Below are 15,337 nucleotides of genomic sequence, written 5' to 3' on the forward strand. Positions count from 1 at the left end.
TTCCAACACAACACACACGGCGAGTGCACCATTGGGGAGGTAGTGAGTTGCAAAGCTGTCAGTGACTGCGATGGATAAAGTGATTTCAGAATCAAATCTTTTTTTTTTTACATGCTTAAGCTTTGAACTACGATAAAGAATCGAGATGAACATGTAACCTCTGGCTGCTGTTGCGTCTACACATCAAGTGTTGGATTATTTGATGGGAAATGGAAAGCTTTCTGGGAATTCCACTGATGTGTCTGATGACTCAATGATGTTGGAAACTTTGTGCAGCTCCATTGGAATTTAAAGTATCATACACAGCATGGACTTCTTATTTTTCTCAGTGTGTTATATGAGTCAGGAGGAAGGTCAGACGTGAATGTGACAGAGACAGTGATTGGTTACTCACTAAAACAGATGTCACATAGATCAGATATCTGTTCATCCATTTATACTGTGTCAGCGTGACACCTCCAAACTGGCTAGATTTTTAGTTCTAACTTTATTTTTTTATGATGTGAAAAACGTTTTTTTTCGATTCATATTCGAGTAAAGTAACAGAACTGAGTCCCCCCAGTTCAATTCAGCCAACAAATGGCATTTCACTTAGCTAGAGGTGGACATGGAGCCTTACTTTTTCTTTTAGTACCATGGACTGCTAATACCAAAAAAAAAAAATCTGACATGGGTTTGTGAACCAGAACACATGACCAAAAGTGTGTTCCAAGGAAAATAGGAAATGAGAGCATGAACAAGAAATAAAATCACAGGACAAAACAATGACAGAAAAAAAAAAAAATTTCTACCACATGTTTAAAAAAACCCTACCAAAGTAGAAATATGAGCCCACCTTTTGAAATTACAACTTCAAGACTGCCCAGAGGGAACCAGGCCTTCTAAGCAACCTGCATTAACCTGAAGAAAAAAATGATTAGAGGCAAAGTTTCAGCTGCCAGGCATTATAAACATGTTATCACATTGAAAATACATCCATAGATATATTTCACTGAGGTTCTTTAATACAGCACAGAAGTGGAATTTTGTATCCCTGGTGTCTAGTATCAGAGGAAGCAGCGGGCTGCACCAAGATTAAATTTACATCTTTACATAACGGCCTGAGGAGGATAAGTTCCTGAACTTGTCATGTTTTTCATGTTCTATCTCCAAAAAAGATACCCCAAAGGCAATATCAGTAGGTTTTGGTAGTATTTGTTGCAATCATCAGGTGTTTTCTCAAATGAAAAAAAAAAAAAAAATACACAAAAAAGCATCCTAATAAGAACTCGAGATAGAGTTCAAAATGCGGAAAACTGAACCCTCATATATTGGAATCTGACTGTTAATTCTCACATTCCTTTGCTATGTTTTCATGGCTTTCAAAACTGGTGAAATGTTCATAATCAGTACCAACACAGTATGTGGGCCATGAGTTACACATCACTTTAGGGCCAAGACAGCAATTAAACTCCCACATGAACAGAAGCTAGCAATGCTGCATAAATGCTCCGTTTGTTTTGATATATATGGATTTGAGTTATCAAACTGCCTTTGAGGGAGAAATTATGCTTCATAATATGGACCCATTGTAAGCTTGACACCTTGACTAATGTGGGGTTGAAATGTCGGAGCTTTAAACAAGCTAGTAGAATATCTTAAAGCAATACACGGAAAATGAATGTGTCATTTCTTTCCCCATAGTTTTTAATTATTAGAATTTATGAAAGACAGGAAACACTGTTTAATTTCTATGTATTGCCTGCTATGACATATTTATCATAAAATGATACACAATGCCTTTTTTTCTAGTGAAGCCTTTAGCCTAAACAGTCAGTCCAAGAACATGGACTTTAAAAATATCAAAATCCACAGCAGAATCTCACCTAGGCAAATTTGCTTGACACGGCAGAATGAAAACTTTACAGATCAGAATCGAAAGTCCAAGGGTCACTGATGGCCTAGCGTTTAGGTTGCACCCCACATATGGAGGCCCGGGTATAAGTCCAAACCTGCAGCTCCTTTCCCGCACGTCAGGCCCCACTCTCTCTCGCTCTCTCCTAATTTCCTACTCTACCCACTGTCTTGTGAGCTGTCATCAAATAAAAGCAAAAGCCCAAAAATGAATCTTTAAAAAAAGAATCTAAACCTCCCCATTCAGAGATACACTTCAGGGTTTACAAAATAATACAAAAGTACCAAGTCCTCTTGAGTTTATATTTAGCACCATGGACAGCAACCAAAAGATTTTACTAGATGTGCTTGAGACCAAAATATTTCTCTAGACTGATTGAGCACCATGGACAGCAACATTTGGAACTGCACTTGTAATGTTTCAGCACCATGGACAGCAACCAGAAGCTTTTACTGGAGACCAACAATGTTTATTTGATTGATTGGGAACCATGGACAGCAACATTTATGACATTACTTTTAATGTTTAGCACCATGGACAGTCACATTTGGAACTTCACTTGTAACATTTCAGCACCATGGACAGCTTAGTTTTAAGTAGTTTTACTCATTGCGTTCACGGAAAGCAGCGTGCTGAACATTACTTGTACTTTTTCAGCACCATGAGCAGCAGCATAATATAACTTTAGAAGTTAACATTCAGCACCATAGAAAAGATCATATTACAACTTAAACTGTTCGGTTTCAGCACCATGGACAGCCACAAACAGTGTTTAATGTTAGGCAGAGTTAAACAGACGTCACAGAAGCAGGTTTATGTTCTTTTTTTTTATGCACGAGCTTCACTGCCAGTTTTTTTTTTTCAACTTTACATTTAAAAAAAAGTCACGTTGTACTTTATGCAAAGTACGCAGCCTACACGTGGAACAGCTGGGCACCTTCTGTGCAACTCAACGCCTTCTCTAGTTGTTTTCTTGTTATTTCCCATACTTCAGAGTAATACACCCCCATATGCCCCTGTGCTGAGATTTTTTTTCCTCTTTTGAAAACTGGTCAAGCTTTCCGTGACAATCACCCCATAGCCTGGGTGTAAATGTGCACCTATCGGCATAGAAAAGTCACGACACGGCTTCTTATCCTCAACCACCCTCACTTCCCTCTGCCTTCCGCCTCATCCAGTCCAGACCCACCCCTTTACTGTCTGCCATGACCGTCCTCTACAATATGAGACTGTATTCTTTGTACCTCCCCTTTCTCGCCCTCAGTCTGTGCATCCCAGCCTCCCCTTCCTAGAGATCCATCCCACACCTCTCCACCCGCCAACAGCTCGGTGAGAGGGGAAAAAAAAAACCGAGAGCAGAACAGTTTCAAACACGTCGGCATAAAATCTCACATCCTGAGCTCCCTGATTTTTCTCTCTCTCCTTCTCGCTCCTTGCCTGCAGACGGACTTCATGACTTTATTCCTTCTCTGCGCGCTAATGCCCGAGACCACACCGAAACGAAGGATTTTTTTCCCTTGAGCATGAAAAGGATTGCCAAATCATCCGCAATCCAACATCACCGACTGAGCCACCAGCAGCATGAGCACTGGATACATATGCTCCAGCAGAAGTTGTTGGCTAGAGAACTAACAAACCTCGGAGCACAGATACAGCGAAGAGGAGAGAGTCAGTTTTAGGTGAGTACGGTTATCCCGGATCGGACCTCTTACAAAATATCTTTACGTATATGTTTATCTTCTGTCCATCTCTGACCACGAGGTAGTAATCGGGGTAGGCAGGGCTATATTGAGGCTCGATTATGGCGATGTTGCTTGGTCAGCATGTTAGCGGGGTGGCCGGTGGTGTCCTTTTCAGGATGGAGGCAATCTACCTTTAGAAACGATCTACGTACAAGTGCGTAAAAAGCTCCTCATGGACCTATTTTTTAACAGGACGTTTTGTGGCTTTATAACTCACAATTAGTCTTTTCATCTTAATAACCCTTGCACCTTAAAAAGAAAAAAACACTATGCAAATGATATGTCCTGTCGATTATGTGCACTTGGCTTTATTCTCGTTGTGAGACAGCGTCTTCCCGGGGTGATACTGCAGAAGTGCGGTTATAAAGGAGCAGAAAACATTTGGAGAAACATTGATTTTTCAGAATTTGGGGGTTCTTATTTTACGCATAAAACCCATCGCTGCTGCAGTAAATGTCAAAAGTGAAGGTGTATTTGCAGGCCTACAGATAGATCACTGTGCAGTCGACATCAATATTTGCATTCAAGCTAATTGCGTTTGCAACCACATTGATCAATTCATCCCGGAAACTGCATGATCCAATAACTGAAAGTGAGGCTCATGCCAGCTTGGATATTGGATGTGGAATGAGTTTCGGTCATGCTTCCTGTTGTTATTTCTCTAGATTCAATGTAATGTGTGGATTTCTTCCTGTAATAAATTCTGTGAAAGCAGCCGGGTGCTGCTCTGTCTTCTTCCTGCGTGTCTTTGAGCGTGCATGGGAGCAATCACGTACATGCTTGTTTTTTTTTTTTGGTGTATGCGTGCGTGCCTGTATCTGTGTCTGTGTGTGTGTGTCACCAGTCACCAGTGAGGCAAAGTTGCCGTTCCGTGCCCCCCTCAAGTTGCTTTGATTGCTGTTCCACTGTCTAACTGCGAGGGGAGCTCATGCTCTTTTCCACTCGAGGTGTCATTACTGTGGCTAAAGGCGAGACAACTGTGTGTGATACTGATACCAACTCTATGAAATTAGAGGAGCAGCTTCTGTTTTGAAATTAGTCAGGGAGCATTTATCTGCACTTCCATTACTGCCACTGCAATTCCTGTTTTGTTTGTCATTGTGTCTCGTCGGGAAAGTTTGCCTTATCAGTCACATTCAAGCAGTTTTTTTAGACAAATAATTGGAAGTAAATGCACTTTATGGAGACATGAATGTCAGGGTGGAGTGCAAAAAAAATCATTTGCAAATTAGCTTAGGTAGCTAGGGCTATACATGATGTAGTGTTGCTCCATACTGGTTCCACTACAAATAAACATGAAATAAAATAAATAACAAAAAGGTAAACTGTAAAATCCCAACCTAGCTGGAAAAAGACACACTTAAAAGCGAAATTTGAGCAATGATCTGTGAATCACCCCAGATGTGAATAATGCTGCATCTTGAACGTGATCTTCAAACTTCAGTGTTTAAAAATAACATTTTTATTGACAGCACATCAATACATCCTGCAGTATTATTACTGTCTTCTTCACCATATGTGCAGCACAGAAAATTGCACTGGCAGCGGAAATTGCAGAAAAGAAAAGCCGCCTTATTCAGTATGCCTCGTTCAATCTAGTGGCCTTTGGAATGGGCAAAAAAGAAAAACGCTGGCAACATGTAATCATTTTCAGAGAGGGAGGAGGGGGGGATTCTAGCATTCTACATCACGTTGCCAAAATGGAAATGCCAGCAGTAGCTTAAAGCCACATTTGTGTCATGGCTTTAGATGACCCCGATGTTGATGATGATGCTTTCAAGGACCTGGAAAGCGAACATTCAGCAAGCAGAGGGTCCCTGGCAGTGAGACATACTGTGGAATTGTCTGCAAAAGCGTGTGGGTGTGATTCTTAAAAGGCGAGGAAATAAACATGCATAAACATAATTATGAGGAGAAGGGTGATAGGATTCATGCATTCACCTTTTGCACGCAGAGATGCTTAATGCGTAGCATCTCGCTTCAAGATAAGGACATTATTTGCAAAGTGTCTTTGTGCTGCACAGAGAGAACACTGTTGTATTTATTGGCAGCAGCACCGGCACTTGCTTCCTCTCTCGCTCTCTCTCTCTTTTTTGTATTATTCACGCATTGGCACGCCATTGTTTTCATGTGGGTGCTGGCTGCAGCTGTAGCGGCCAGAAGGCTGCCTCCCAAGAGGTTTTTAAGGGGAAAAAAAAAAATCTGTTTTATTTATTGCAAACAAACAACAGGGTCACGTAATGACATGTGACAAAAAATCTCACGCTGATGCTGCGGGAGCGAAGAATATTTTTTCAGAAAGGCGGCTGAATCATTTGACCTCCACTGGGGGCCGTCTGACCTGTGCACCGCTGCTATCAGTCACATGAAAACACATGCATGTAGCTGTGCTTGTACTGTCTCATGTATAAAAGCAATTCTCACCCCTGTAGGCGCCTAATTAAAGGGTTGGTAGCAGATCACAAGTGCTAAATTGCACTCTTGAAAGCCATAAAATTAGACCATGTTATAAGCCTTGATTCATAATTACTGAAGGGAGTCTGCTTTATATCTTTTTTACTATGGCCTTCACCTGAACATTTGTGTCACAAAACAAACCATCGCCCCCCCCCCACTCGCAAAGCATGAAAACTGTAGAAAAATGTTGGAAACTCTTCTGAGAAAGCCAAATCTTTGTGAAGGAACATTTTGAAATTCATAGCTGGGTCTACACCTCTTTTTTCGTCCTTTCAGCCAAAGGAGCCACACAATTCAGTCTGTGAAGCCTCAGGGGAGCTGAAAGCAGACTCAGGAAACCCTCATAACAGTCACAACTTCAGTCTTTAAAAAAACAAGAAAACAACTATTTAGACATTCAGCACACACAGTTCTTCTGAAAGCTGTGGCCTCGGATCTGATCTCGGTATCTCCCTCTTTCTCTTCGCAGCATGAGACCGGAATGTTTTGGCCCAATTTTTGGACACGATTGAGGAATAAATGGCACATCAAAAGTCAACAAGCAAACTAAAATCTATTATGTATTAGACAAATTAAAGCACTTTGACTCACTGCTGATGAACCTGAATGTGACGTTGTGTTAAGACCATTAAATATTCAGTTTATTTGCAGAAGCAGCTGCAGAGTTTTATCCTGGGATTATGAATATTGTGGACCATATTTTCTTGAGTCTTCACTGTGTTTTGGCCAAGTAGTAAAACAATATTAGCTGAATTTCTTGGTGATTTAGTATAATGAGTCTGTACTGGCTAGTTGTTGGCATAATTTGAAAATGTATCAGCAGGGGTTGCACATTCATTTCAGCTGGCGGGTTGGACCATGCAAAAATATCCTCCTTGAATATATTTTCAGGAGATTATTGCCTACAAATGTACAAAATTAGACCCTTGAATTTCAGAATAACTTTGGCTAGAACACATCAGCTGTGATGGTTGAAAAAATTCTGAACTGGGGACTTTTTCTGAAGAGTTTCTACTTCCTGATGTTCAGTCAGAGATCTTGCATGTTAACAAAGTGTTGACTAGTTTGATCAGCATTGTTTTGTGAATTGTTTTGGATTGAAACAATCCCACTTCAATTCATTTTCTGAAGATTTCTGCTCTCTAACGCGTAAAATCAAACGAGGCATATTCAGTATAATTTGACTCGTGTAAATAAGCACCAATCAAAGCATGTATTGGTTCCAAAATGTATGAACAAAATCTTGATGTTGTGAAGATTTTTTGCTTTCTAATTGGAAAATCAATGCCTGACACATTTGGCATCCTTTGACTGGAATTTGTCAGTTATTGAATATTTTCGAGTAAAACCATCTGAAGAACATCTCCAAAGATCAGGCTTCTTAAGTTCTGATTTGCAATTTTACAATTCAGACCTTGCATATTTGGCATACTTTGACTAGCATCCCTTGCATAATTGTTGTGATAAATTCTGCTTTCAAATATGCAAAAGCAGACCCTGCATATTTGGCTTACACTCACAGTCCTCTGCAGACTCTGCATCTTGACCTTCCATTCGCTGGCTGCCAGGTCGGAGACACTACACATAAAAAGCGATGCTAAATGTAACTCCGGCAAACCTGACCCCCCGAGTCATTAAGCACTGCCAAGGAGCTCCGTTATTACTCCTTAAAAATATGATAACTCTGACAACACAGTGATAAATGTGCTCATTTATCTTGCTTGACACTGCCTTGGTCTTCAGCTGGCGTTGGGGATATTCTGCCCCATGTTACCGGGGAGGGGGGGGGGGGGGGGGGGGGGGAGTTATTTTGATTCACCGTGGACGTTGTCTCTCACATAACCGAGCAATAGACGCTTGCACTGGTCGGCGATTACAAATAGAACCTTTAATGTGATTTGCGTCAGTGTTGCCTCCCATGTTTCCTCCAGCAGTATAATTTGATCTGCTCCTGAACAGAAGATGTGTCTGTGGATTTTTAAACACAATGTAGTTCTCTCAACTGTCACATATGCTGTATTGAAACTGTAGGAGGAGTTTGGAAAGTTTTCAATTTTAACATTGAAATTGTCTTTTTCACCATCTGTTGGGTTGTTTGTATGATAGCCAACGTTTAAATACATTCCAGGGTCAAAGTCAATGTAAAAATGTATGTATTGTTTTTTATACATAATATAGAACAGTTCCGGAAATACAAATCCTGTTAATTTTCTCCATAGCTGATTTGAATATTAGCTATAATGCTAAACTTACCAAGGGCTAACTGATTGTGAAACAATGGTATATGCTCCTGTAGTAGACACACGTTTGTATGACATCAACCTCGTTTGCAAAACATAGATCCTTCATGTTCCCTTATGTCACTCCTATATGTCCCAATGGATAAACCATTAGTACATTTGCACTTATCGTTCATAAGTTTTACAGCCTGAGCTCTGCATCCTGTCATTGATTGACTGCAGATCCATGCACATTAGTGAATGGTTTGACTTTGCCTTCAATATTGTTTCTATGTTTACTCACTTCTTCAACTTGGATTTATTAAATAGAAAAAAAGAAAAACATGGTTTCTCTGGAAAAGGAACTACACAACCCACAATCCTAGAATGTCACACCGATGGCTCTGATTGGTTGAGACTGTTGTTACTTTGGAATTGTTCACCACCCTTGAGAACTTCAGCTGTCGGACATTTATATTATTAACAATATAAACATTACTATAAAGATATACATAGAAAGAAGGTCTGTGTATGTTTTCAAAGAAGCCTGTTAAACTAACATTTGTTGGATTTCATTGGAATCGCAATGGATTGTGGGATGTGTAGTTCCTTCACTCCTGGAAAGAATATTATGTACACAGTGTTGTACCTTTGCCCTTTTCTCCATTTCCAATCGCGCCAATTGCGTCAAATCAAATGTTTTATAGTTATGAGTCAGAAGCACTCAGGTTAGCTGGTTGGCTCGGTTTTAGGATTGAAAAATATCGATATAAGGATTTTCATTAACTATGGAGGATTTGAATTGGAAAATGTATGGAACCAGAGCAGCTGAAAAAGTGGGTGGTCACTGTTGAGCCCTTTAGATTAAAGGTAGAATGTATCATATTATGATTTAAGAGCATCAACACGATAACCCATTTTTTTGTACACCCTACCTACCTAAATGTTCCTCTGTGTAAAAGTCACTTTCCCCCTGTGTTGGTCCTTTTTAAATCATAAGTCAGTCACAAAGACAAATCATCAGCCATGTGTCTGCCCTGCAGTAGCTCATCAGCCCAGTTAGATAGAACTTTTACCTTCTTTTCCTACTTTCTAACTCATGATCAGACTTGTTCATCAACATCCAAACACCTCCTCTGATCACAATAAATCCAAATTATGTCTTTGTGTGAATGATTTCCTCCCAGCCTCGTGCCTTCTGTCTCAGTGGTTTTGTGGTTTTCGCAGCTTTTCAAAGCTCTACAGTGTAGTTGCTACTTCAACAACTGTGTTTTCCTGGCTACACACTGATGTCTCTCGCAGATCCATCAAAGATATTTTTTTGGGAAAGTAACTCTCTATTCTCATAAAAAAAACCAAAAAAAACCCAGACTGTGTTCCAGATGTGGATCAGTGGCATGTGTTATCTTGTTTTTCCTGGAATGTCTGAAAATAACTGAGAGATGACAATCGTTCTGGCGAAGTTTGATCAAGTCAGAGGTGTGTTTTTTTTTTTTTTTATGTGACTGATGATTAGATGACAGATTTAGCCCAAACAAACCAATGCAAAGTGAAAGTAAGCGCTTAAGTTATTAGAACAAAAATAGGACCACCTACTGAGTGCAGCCTTTGGAGAAGAAAAAAAAAACTGGAAGCAACAAAAGAATGACACATTTTATCTGTACTGTCTGACTCTCTGTCTTATAATTAGTTTGGGTCATTATTGTGAGACAAGACTGAGCTGGGGATTGCACATCTTAGGCAAATTAAGCCCATCTTAGAAAGTAGTTAGTTTGGGTTTGTCTGTAAAACTGTTGTATGTTGTAGGAGCGACTGGAGTTTGAGATCTTCAAGGGGATGACAGCTTCAGACTTGATTGGCCCCCCCTCCAAAACAAAAGCATGAATATGTTCCATGTTGAAAGAAGAAGATACTTTATTAACCCCACGAGGGGAAATTCAATTTTACACATTAATGCTACACACACATATGCTCACTCCCTTTTCTCGCTGCATGTGTCTGTTATTACCGCCTATATGCCCAGGTTCCCAGGTGAAATAGCAGCAGATTTAATAAACAATTCAGTTATCAGTACTATACATGCAGTTCTTGACTCACATCCAAATTTAACCGTCACAAGCAAATGAGTCACAAAACCTAATTTTCAAGGTGAATTTTCACAGAACGGGATTAAAAAATGTGTCATACCTCGACTCGCACACTTCTTGTCAAAGTTTAGAACCAAATCTAAAGTGTTAATTATTTCTGTGAGCTAAGCTAATTGTCTCCCATTGTTAAAAAAAAAGCTTCATTTTGAGTTGTGAACAATCATTGGATGTTAATCTCCCTCAATTTTTGTTTAATTAGGCCTCTTACAGAGCCTGTTTCTAATCTTTTCCAATCTTCCTTGTGCTGACTTTCAAGCGCTGTAGCACTCCCTCCTAGAGGATTTTAAGGTACCCCTAATTATTCCTCCAGAATAGAGACACATGTGCTGAAACATTTTTCAAATAATCTGGGATTCATCAAATAGAGCCTTGGAGGAGATACAAAGCCTCTATTTTCAGAATTTTTTGGACAAATGAAACATTGGAGGAGTCATTTGGGAGAAAGGGGGAGATTCATACACTGACCCATGAGCAATGTGATGCTGGTGAGTCAATGCACTGTTGGCTCATGCCCGAGGCTCGCAGCATCAGTGACCTATTTTGCAGCTCGGGGCAGCAGCAGCCTACAATGCAGCCAAAGTCTGATCACACCTGAATGTTCAAACCGGGAGTGGAATAAAATCACAAGGTGCTGTGGAAAAAACCCTCCACATCTTTCCATCATCAAGACCCATGAACTCAACAATTTTAACTTTCTTACATAATCTCATAATAACCGCAATTTGTGGCCTCACTTGTTATCTAATTGTGTGCGTGTGCGAGTATGCTAATGAGTAGGTACCCTGACACTCTGATTACAAGCCACGGCCACAAATTATGTAAATTTTCTTCCCTTCACCCCGAGCTGGAAATTTTGCAACTGCTGTGAATACAGAGATTTAGATAACTGTATGAAGTACCATGCAGACATACACTTGTTATGTAAGAGCAGTTTTATTTCACAGCTTCAGTTGTTCTCAAATTACCTGAAATGATTGATGTTATCATTAAAGTGTCAAAGCCCTCTAGTGGCCGTTGTAACTATGACGGTGCTGGGCGTTTTGATTGTTGTCATTAAGCGCATTACCCAATCATAACCTTATTTAACAACATGATTTTTAAAATATATTTAACATGCAATTCTACGCCTATATTGCACAGATAGTAGAAAGAGACAGGAAATGTTGGGAGGACTTAGAACCAGGACTCGAACCAGGGATGGCAGCAATGACTGTGGCGGCTGCTCATTGGGCCTACAAAATACTGAGTTAAAAAGCGACATCCCGACATCTGTATGTTTGTTTAAAAGCTTTATAGGACAGCGGATAGAGTCAACAATCAGAGAAAGAGAGAAACAGTGGGGAACGACATGTGGTAAATGGAGCCACAGGTCGCGTTCGAACCCAGGTCCTCTAATTGGAGGGCCACAGCCTCCGCACATTGGGCATGTGAACTAGCCACTATGCTACCTAGCCCACTCCCCCGACTCAATGTTTTTTTTTTTTTTATTGTAAACAGGATGATCCCCACCAGTTATGTAGACGTTTATTTACTTATTTTATTTTTTTTACAAAAATGCATATTTTTCCCTTACACAACCCCCCCCCCCCCCCCCCCCCCCCCCAACTGTTTGGATATTTTGAAATTATATGAAGTACTATCAGTTTACTTCAATATAGATAGATAGATAATCCACAGTGGTGCATTCTCATAAAATGCGATATATCTACAGTATAGTTATTGCACATTAATTACAGTGTAGCTACTTCGGTAATATTTAAACCCCTTATTTTAAGTTACATGTTTTTTGTGCCAGAACGTACAGACCCTTACCTTTGCAACTTCATAACATAATTCAGATTTATCTTTTTTTTTTAAGAGCGACTCAGCTGTTTTTGAAGGTACAAACAAGTGCTATTGTCATGCCAGTAGAGAATCAAAAAGCTTGCTTGTGTCAGAACCTTGGACAAACATGTATTAGATAGATACTAAAAGACTTCTAAGTCATGCTGATATCTGAAAGGCCCAAAGTCTGGTAGAGTTTGTATCGATTTTCTACTCTTTGCCAAAAAAATAAATATGTACTTGATTTTACTCTTGCAGATAGGAGATACCTTGCACATCTCAAAGAGCTTATAAAAGCATCTAAGAACATATCAGACACCAGAGGCGGAAAAAAAAACTCAAGACTTAGTTCTTTACAACTAAAACTTACTGAGTTGTATGACAGCATCAATCTGGTAAAATATGTGTATTTACATCCGTACAGCGCCCTACTTAGTGTTTTCTCTGATACCGGGGAGGAAAACATCATCCCAGTGGCAGGTTTTTCTCTTTTCAAATGTTACTGATGAAGCAAAACGGACATCATTTGTAGGAGATACAGATGATTAGCGCAGCATTCTTTTTTTCTTTTCTGCAACAACTTCAGAGCTGTAAAAGACAGAGTGCTACCGAGTCCAGAAGTAGCACATGAATGACCTGACACAGCACTTTCACAGAAGTACCAGCCTATACATTTTATGTACCTGACCTTGCCTGTGTGTGTGTGTGTGTGTGTGTGTGTGTGTGTGTGTGTGTGTGTGTGTGTGTGTGTGTGTGTGTGTGTGTGTGTGTGTGTGTGTGTGTGTGTGTGTGTGTGTGTGTGTGTGTGTGTGTGTGTGTGTGTGTGTGTGTGTGTGTGTGTGACCTGCACATCTTTCCAGTGGCAGTAGCTGAAAATGTGCCACGACAGCAGGCATGTATATTAATTAGGATGCTAAACATAGATCCTTCATGTTCACTTATGTCACTCCTATATGTCCTAATAGATAAACCATTAGTACATTAGCATTCATAGTATATGAGTTCTACATGCCTGGGCTCTGCATCCTGTGACATGAAACCCCAGGGACATTGATTGACAACAGATCCATGCACATTAGTGATCCTTTTTACTTTGCCTTCAATGCTGTTTCTGTGTGAACTCTTATAACCGTGTTTCACCTTTTTCCTCTTTTTTTCTTGGCTTGCTTAAAGCTCCTGTGAGGAACTTTCGGTTTGTGTTGCTTTTGGCGCCCCCTGTGGACAAAGTGTTTTTTTTGACTAGCTTTTAATGTATTTTTTAACAAGAGTTGCAAGTGTACATCAGCTTGTTATTTTAATCATCACCATATGACTGTAAGGCAAGCGGCAACCTTTGATGTTGAACGATGAATGCTATTGTAGGTCGTAAAGAAGCTTCAGTTTTCATTTCAGTCTGTTTCATAACCAGTGAAAAACTCCTCAGAGGAGCTTCAACATCTACTTAAAATTAATACTACTATTATTTTATTCACTCAGTCGATGAATGATGAGAAATATTTTAATTTTTTATAATGAGCTTTCATTTCATCTGATGTGGATTCAATGCTGTAGTTGAATTCACATACAGTATGTATTGAACACAAGCCTGAAGGCTATACGATTGATCTGGACATCATTAAATATACATTACATTTACCTCATGATGGAGAATATAATTAAAAGGTAATAAATAAATTACAAAATTACTGCAAACTAGGGATGCACTGATGCATAAGTTCAACATCAGAACTAGCCGAGATTGACGCTGTTGACAGACATTGGAACATCTGCAAATAATGTGGCATGAACCGATGTCAGTAGCTGATGTTTAGCTCATATCTAGTACACTTAATAACTACTGATTCAGAGAAGAGTTTTTTTATTGGGCAGATGAAGTCACATGTTGAACAAACTGACTCGTTTTCATTTTCAAACTTGAGAGAAATGAGTGTCATTGTGGGAGTCTTACACCAAAGAAAGTCATGAGCAAACATCGGTATCAGAATCAGCTATCGGCTATGATGTTATTTCAAACATTGGTCTCGGTATTGGCTCTAAATTTTACAATCGGTGCATCTCTACTTTAAACAAACAAGGAGTTGCTGCTTCCCATCTTTGTTGTTTTACTATGCTGTCATTATGGTTAATTTTTTGAAATTCCTGACTTCTGGATTATAATACTTTCACAGAAATAACATCAGTATGCTCATTATAAGTGCATGTGCATATTCATCATTTAGTCAAAGTGTAATAACAACACAAGTGTTAGACACTTCAAAATTGACAAAATATGATGTATAAGAGCGTGACGGAGAGACAAAATAATAAGACATACTAAAATCAAAAAAAGTCCCAAAAAACAAAGAGGGTACATTTCCTTTTTAGTTTTGGAATGTGTTAAAATAGGCCACCTTGAGGGCCTTCCCCAGCCCTTATGAACTGATGAAATCTGTATATTTTAAAATAGAAATCTGTAAAATTGTTGACTTATATTGAGGGTAATTACTGCAACGATGGGTTGCTGTGGTATGTGTGTCTGCGATTGTGTTTCCAGATCACTTGAGCTCACATTTAACCTACGTTTCTCAGCTGAAAAGCAGTGACCTGGGATTAAAAGTCTAAAAACGAAAGGAAGAACTAAAGTGAACCCTGCCAAATCCCACATGTAATGTCCACTGAAGATGAAACAAGCAAGCAGATGTTTCTGAAAGGCATGAACAGATGGAGCCATGCATCATTTCTAATGAAGAAATCTACTGGAAAGCTACAGCCTACAATAACGAAGGCCTTGCTGAGAAATGCATGAATGTAACCATTGCTTTAAGTAAAATATGATTCCTGCAAAATATGTGAAAACTTCAGAGAGCCCGCTTTCTAAAAAAGAAAAATCCATTTGGCATTTTGGGGCGTTTGACAGCAAAGATATAATTGTCACTGATAAAGAAGGCCAGCTGTGTTATTATTATTTTAAAATTCTGGATGGAAAAGGTCAGTCTTCAAAAGGGCTCATAGTTTGCTGGAAAGGAGGTTAGGTCAACTGTCATCATAGCTTCTGAAAAGGGGATCAGGCGCTGC

General features: G+C 39.6%; 1 protein-coding gene across 1 annotated transcript in view; it reads left to right on the plus strand.

Moving 5' to 3' along the window:
* The first annotated feature begins 3,168 nt into the window (after positions 1-3,168).
* The window catches only part of brinp1 (bone morphogenetic protein/retinoic acid inducible neural-specific 1), a 133,418-nt gene continuing 121,249 nt past the window's right edge, over positions 3,169-15,337 (plus strand). Inside the window, exon 1 of the mRNA XM_061061156.1 lies at positions 3,169-3,573. The gene's annotated coding sequence lies outside the window, so the exon portion shown is untranslated. The remainder of the gene's footprint in view (positions 3,574-15,337) is intronic.

Source organism: Labrus mixtus, chromosome 17, assembly GCF_963584025.1.
Source record: "Labrus mixtus chromosome 17, fLabMix1.1, whole genome shotgun sequence".
Classification (NCBI taxonomy): Eukaryota; Metazoa; Chordata; class Actinopteri; order Labriformes; family Labridae; genus Labrus; species Labrus mixtus.